General features: G+C 35.9%; 1 protein-coding gene across 1 annotated transcript in view; it reads left to right on the top strand.

Moving 5' to 3' along the window:
* The first annotated feature begins 5,058 nt into the window (after window positions 1-5,058).
* Window positions 5,059-6,022, top strand: part of LOC127618206 (pleckstrin homology domain-containing family H member 2-like) — a 59,413-nt gene continuing 58,449 nt past the window's right edge. The window contains exon 1 of the mRNA XM_052090526.1: window positions 5,059-5,204. The gene's annotated coding sequence lies outside the window, so the exon portion shown is untranslated. The remainder of the gene's footprint in view (window positions 5,205-6,022) is intronic.

Raw genomic sequence — 6,022 nt, 5'->3', positions numbered from 1 at the left:
GAGAGAAAAGAAGGCCTTCCAGACTCGGGAGATAAACTGAGGTCCGCGGTCGGAAACTATGTCTTCAGGGATTCCGTAGTTGCGCAACACATGATTGAAAAGGGCCTCAGCAGTTTCTAGGGTGGTGGGGATTCCCTTGAGAGGAAGTAGTTTGCCGGCCTTGGAGAAATGATCCACTGTGACCAGGACGCAAGTATAACCTTCGGAAGAGGGTAGATCAGTGATGAAATCTACTCCTAGATGTGACCAGGGACGACGAGGAACAGGCAGAGGGAGGAGTTTGCCAGCAGGAAGTCGGCGCGGGGTTCGGGAGATGGCACATTCAACACATCCTTGGAGAAACCTTTGAACGTCATGTTCAATGTGGGGCCACCAGAATCTGTCCTGGAGAAAGGAGAGGGTTCTATTACTCCCCGGATGACCAGTGCCCAAGGAGGAGTGAAGAGAATCGATGAAGATTATACGTAGGGAAGAGGGAACATAGGTCTTATTTGCAGGGCAGTTAGGAGGAGCTGGGTCGGTAACGGTTGCTTCAGCGATGTCCTCGTCCAGGGACCATTGAATGGGGCTAACCACTATGTTGGGAGAAAGAATGGTATCTGGGACTTCCTGGACTTCCTATGGAGCATAGAGACGAGACAGCGCGTCTGCCTTAAAATTCTTGTTACCTGGGCGATAGGTGATAGAGAAGTCGAAACGGAAGAAGAAAAGTGCCCATTGTGCTTGTCGAGGGTTTAGGCGGCGAGCCTCATGGAGATATTCCAGGTTCTTATGGTCTGTTAGCACTAGAAAGGGGTGTTTGGCTCCTTCAAGCCAATGCCGCCACTCCTCTAAGGCTAACTTGATTGCCAGAAGCTCCTGGATACCGATATCATAATTAAGTTCCGCTGGATTGAGTTTCTTGGAGAAGTAGGCACAAGGGTGAAGTCTGGACGGTTTCCCCTGCTGCTGGGAGAGGACAGCTCCCACGCCAGTGGTGGAGGCGTCTACTTCAACTAGGAATGGTTTGTTAGGATCCAGGTGGTAGAGAAGGGGTGCCGTGGTAAAAGCTACCTTGAGTCATTGGAAGGCTAAGGAGGCCAAGGGGGACCAGGCAAGGGACTTGGGCTTGGATTTCAGGAGTGATGTCAGCGGAGAAGAGAGGGAGCTGAAGTTCTCAATGAACCGGCAGTAGAAATTGGAGAAACCCAGAAAGCATTGGAGCTCCTTAATAGTTGTAGGAGTGGGCCAGGCTCGCACAGCTTCTACCTTACCCTCATCCATCTGGATACCTTCAGGACTAATGTTGTAACCGAGGAATTGGAGGGTGCGCAGATGAAAGGAAAAATTTTTGGCCTTGAGGAATAGATGGTGGTCCCTAAGTTTTCCCAACACAAGCTCGACGTGCCGACGATGGTCCGTTTCATTTGCGCAGTAAACAAGAATATCGTCAATGTAAATTATGACAAACTGATTGAGGTACTCCCGGAAAACCTCATTCATAAAACCCTGGAACACTGATGGGACATTGACCAGGCCATACGACATTACCCGTTATTCGTAGAGGCCAGTTGGGGTAACGAATGCCGTCTTCCATTTGTCTCCCCTCCGAATGCGAATGAGTTTCAGGTGCAGGTGATTAGTATTCGGGAGAGAGAGAACGTGGAGTGTAAGTGCTGGGAGTGTCAGGAGGAACTGTGACAGGTATGAGCTGAAACTGCTATACAGGGTCAGAGGAGGATAAACTGTATGTTAGCACCTGAGCGAGTTGTGTGGATTTAATTTCCCCTGCCACAGACAAGGCATCTGAGAGAAAGCATGTGAGAGACAAAGAAAATGAAATATTAAATAAAACGATAGGCACCACAGCTAATAACACTCATACGCATCTCTCCGGCTATTCAGCTTAACATCATCCAGGGACAGAGCCTTGACTTTAGGAGCTTTCTTCTTCACAACCAAGGTTAGATCTGTCATCAACAACAATGGCAAATTATTGTATAAACTACAGCTCAATTTATAAACTGTATAAACTACAGCTCAATTTATAGACTGTATAAACTTCAGCTCAATTTATAAACTGTATAAACTACAGCTCAATTTATAAACTGTATAAACTACAGCTCAATATATAGACTGTATAAACTACAGCTCAATTTATAAACTGTATAAACTACAGCTCAATATATAGACTGTATAAACTACAGCTCAATTTAAGATGTTATAAACTACAGCTCAATTTATAAACTGAATAAACTACAGCCCAATTTATAGACTGTATAAACTACAGCTCAATTTATAAACTGAATAAACTACAGCCCAATGTATAGACTGTATAAACTACAGCTCAATTTATAAACAGTATAAACTACAGCTCTATTTATAGACTGTATAAACTACAGCTCAATTTATAGACTGTATAAACTACAGCTCAATTTATAAACTGTGTAAACTACAGCTCAATTTATACTGTATAAACTTCAGCTCAATGTATAGACTGTATAAACTACAGCTCAATTTAAGATGTTATAAACTACAGCTCAATTTATAGACTGTATAAACTACAGCCCAATTTATAAACTGTATAAACTACAGCTCAATTTATACTGTATAAACTTCAGCTCAATGTATAGACTGTATAAACTACAGCTCAATTTAAGATGTTATAAACTACAGCTCAATTTATAAACTGAATAAACTACAGCCCAATTTATAGACTGTATAAACTACAGCTCAATTTATAAACTGAATAAACTACAGCCCAATTTATAGACTGTATAAACTACAGCTCAATTTATAAACTGAATAAACTACAGCTCTATTTATAGACTGTATAAACTACAGCTCAATTTATAGACTGTACAAACTACAGCTCAATTTATAAACTGTATAAACTACAGCTCAATTTATACTGTATAAACTACAGCTCAATTTAAGATGTTATAAACTACAGCTCAATTTATAAACTGTATGAACTACAGCTCAATTTATAGACTGTATAAACTACAGCTCAATATATAGACTGTATAAACTACAGCTCAATTTATAAACTGTATAAACTACAGCTCAATATATAGACTGTATAAACTACAGCTCAATTTATAAACTGTATAAACTACAGCTCAATATATAGACTGTATAAACTACAGCTCAATTTAAGATGTTATAAACTACAGCTCAATTTATAAACTGAATAAACTACAGCCCAATTTATAGACTGTATAAACTACAGCTCAATTTATAAACTGAATAAACTACAGCCCAATTTATAGACTGTATAAACTACAGCTCAATTTATAAACAGTATAAACTACAGCTCTATTTATAGACTGTATAAACTACAGCTCAATTTATAGACTGTATAAACTACAGCTCAATTTATAAACTGTATAAACTACAGCTCAATTTATACTGTATAAACTTCAGCTCAATGTATAGACTGTATAAACTACAGCTCAATTTATAGACTGTATAAACTACAGCTAAATTTATAAACTGTATAAACTACAACTCAATTTATAAACTGTATAAACTACAGCTCAATTTATAAACTGTATAAACTACAGCTCAATATATAGACTGTATAAACTACAGCTCAATTTATAAACTGTATAAACTACAGCTCAATATATAGACTGTATAAACTACAGCTCAATTTAAGATGTTATAAACTACAGCTCAATTTATAAACTGAATAAACTACAGCCCAATTTATAGACTGTATAAACTACAGCTCAATTTATAAACTGAATAAACTACAGCCCAATTTATAGACTGTATAAACTACAGCTCAATTTATAAACAGTATAAACTACAGCTCTATTTATAGACTGTATAAACTACAGCTCAATTTATAGACTGTATAAACTACAGCTCAATTTATAAACTGTATAAACTACAGCTCAATTTATACTGTATAAACTTCAGCTCAATGTATAGACTGTATAAACTACAGCTCAATTTATAGACTGTATAAACTACAGCTAAATTTATAAACTGTATAAACTACAACTCAATTTATAAACTGTATAAACTACAGCTCAATTTATAGACTGTATAAACTACAGCTGAATTTATAAACTGTATAAACTACAGCTCAATATATTGACTGTATAAACTATAGCTCAATTTATATACTGTATAAACTACAATTCAATTTATAAACTGTACAAACTACAGCTCAATTTATAGACTGTATAAACTACAGCTAAATTTATAAACTCTATAAACTACAACTCAATTTATAAACTGTATAAACTACAGCTCAATTTATAGACTGTATAAACTACAGCTCAATTTATAGACTGTATAAACTACAGCTCAATATATTGACTGTATAAACTACAGCTCAATATATTGACTGTATTAACTTCAGTTCAATTTATAGACTGTATAAACTACAGCTGAATTTATAGACTGTATAAACTACAACTCAATTTATAAACTGTATAAACTACAGCTCAATTTATAGACTGTATAAACTACAGCTCAATATACTGACTGTATTAACTTCAGTTCAATTTATAGACTGTATAAACTACAGCTAAATTTATAGACTGTATAAACTACAGCTCAGTTTATAGACAGTATAAACTACAGCTCAATTTATAGACTGTATAAACTAACTACCGTTCAAATTATATACTATATTTTACACCTCAATTTGAATACATTTGTGTGGACCAGTTGTCTTCTACTCCAAATCGAAACTGCGATTATTTTCAATTTAATAATGACTTTTCGAGTGATTAAAATATATCGCCATATCTTTTAATAAAACAGACACAGTGTAAAATACTCAATGCTACATGAAGACTTCTGTACACCGCAACACATAGCTGCAACATTTCACACATGTGTGACACATCAATACCGGAGTCCTGATTAAAGCCCGCCCAACTAAAGTTGATTGGTCATATTTGTTTATATCTGTTTTCTGATTGGTGTATCTGAAGTCATTCCTTCATGACATCATCTATATCCAAAACGTCCTAACCACACCTACAATGGTTTGATTGAACATGCTCGTGAATGTCACGCCCCTGTTTCCGCCCACTTCCACAGAATGTGACGCTGGAGCGAAAACTTTGAGCTGGAAAAACGGTTTCTTTTTTTACATTATAATTAGTTCATTGGGGCAATAACAACTCTGGCAACGCGGAATATAATTTTTGATCATGGTGTGAAACCAGTGGAATCTACAGCATTATAACATTCATTGGAGGGTAAGGATTATAACTGTCAATTTTCAGCTGCTAAGTGAAAAAGGTCGGTTTAGTTTCTTGGTAAATGAGCAGTGAATAAAACTTAATTATTAAAACTTAATTATAAAGTTTTTATCTGTAATATTTATCTACCAATATCACTTGGGTGAGCCTTTTTATTTTTAGATGAAATAAATACTACGATCCAGATATTTCTTGTAATTGTATGAATGCTTTTAACGTCATTTCGAGGTGAAAAAAAAGCTTATTAAAATATATTCTTCTAAAACTGCAATTTTTTCTCCACAAGGAGAGATATCTGTACATACAATTGTGGTAGCTCTGTTAAAAGATTAAAAAACACATACAGACAAAGGGTCACTGTATCATTTAGTTTAACATTTAATTCAAGTTCTGGCATTGAATAACTTACAGATGTCATAGGTATATATACATTTTTGTGAGGATATGCTTATCCCTAAAAGAACTATGCAAACATTTGCTAATACAAAGCCGTGGATAACCAAATCTATAAAGTCTCTTTTGATTGAGAGAAATAGGGCATTTCATGTAGGTGACTTGGATAGGAAGCGTGATTTGCAAAGAGAAATAACATATGAAATTAGGAGGGCCAAAAATAGATATAAGGAGAAAGTGGGGGAGATCTTCAAAGAAATAGATTTGGCTCCGCCTTTGTGAGTATGCATATTATAACTGGATCTAGAGTAATGCCCCAGTAAATTCTAAGAGTAATAATGTACTAGTTTTGTTAGTTTTAATGTGCTTGTACTCATTATTGGTTTTAAAAGGGTTCTCCACATTGGATATACCATGTACAG

This window comes from Xyrauchen texanus, chromosome 24, assembly GCF_025860055.1.
Source record: "Xyrauchen texanus isolate HMW12.3.18 chromosome 24, RBS_HiC_50CHRs, whole genome shotgun sequence".
Classification (NCBI taxonomy): domain Eukaryota; kingdom Metazoa; phylum Chordata; class Actinopteri; order Cypriniformes; family Catostomidae; genus Xyrauchen; species Xyrauchen texanus.
Note: the sequence above shows the minus strand (reverse complement) of the source record. Positions and strands in the feature narration are given on the sequence as shown.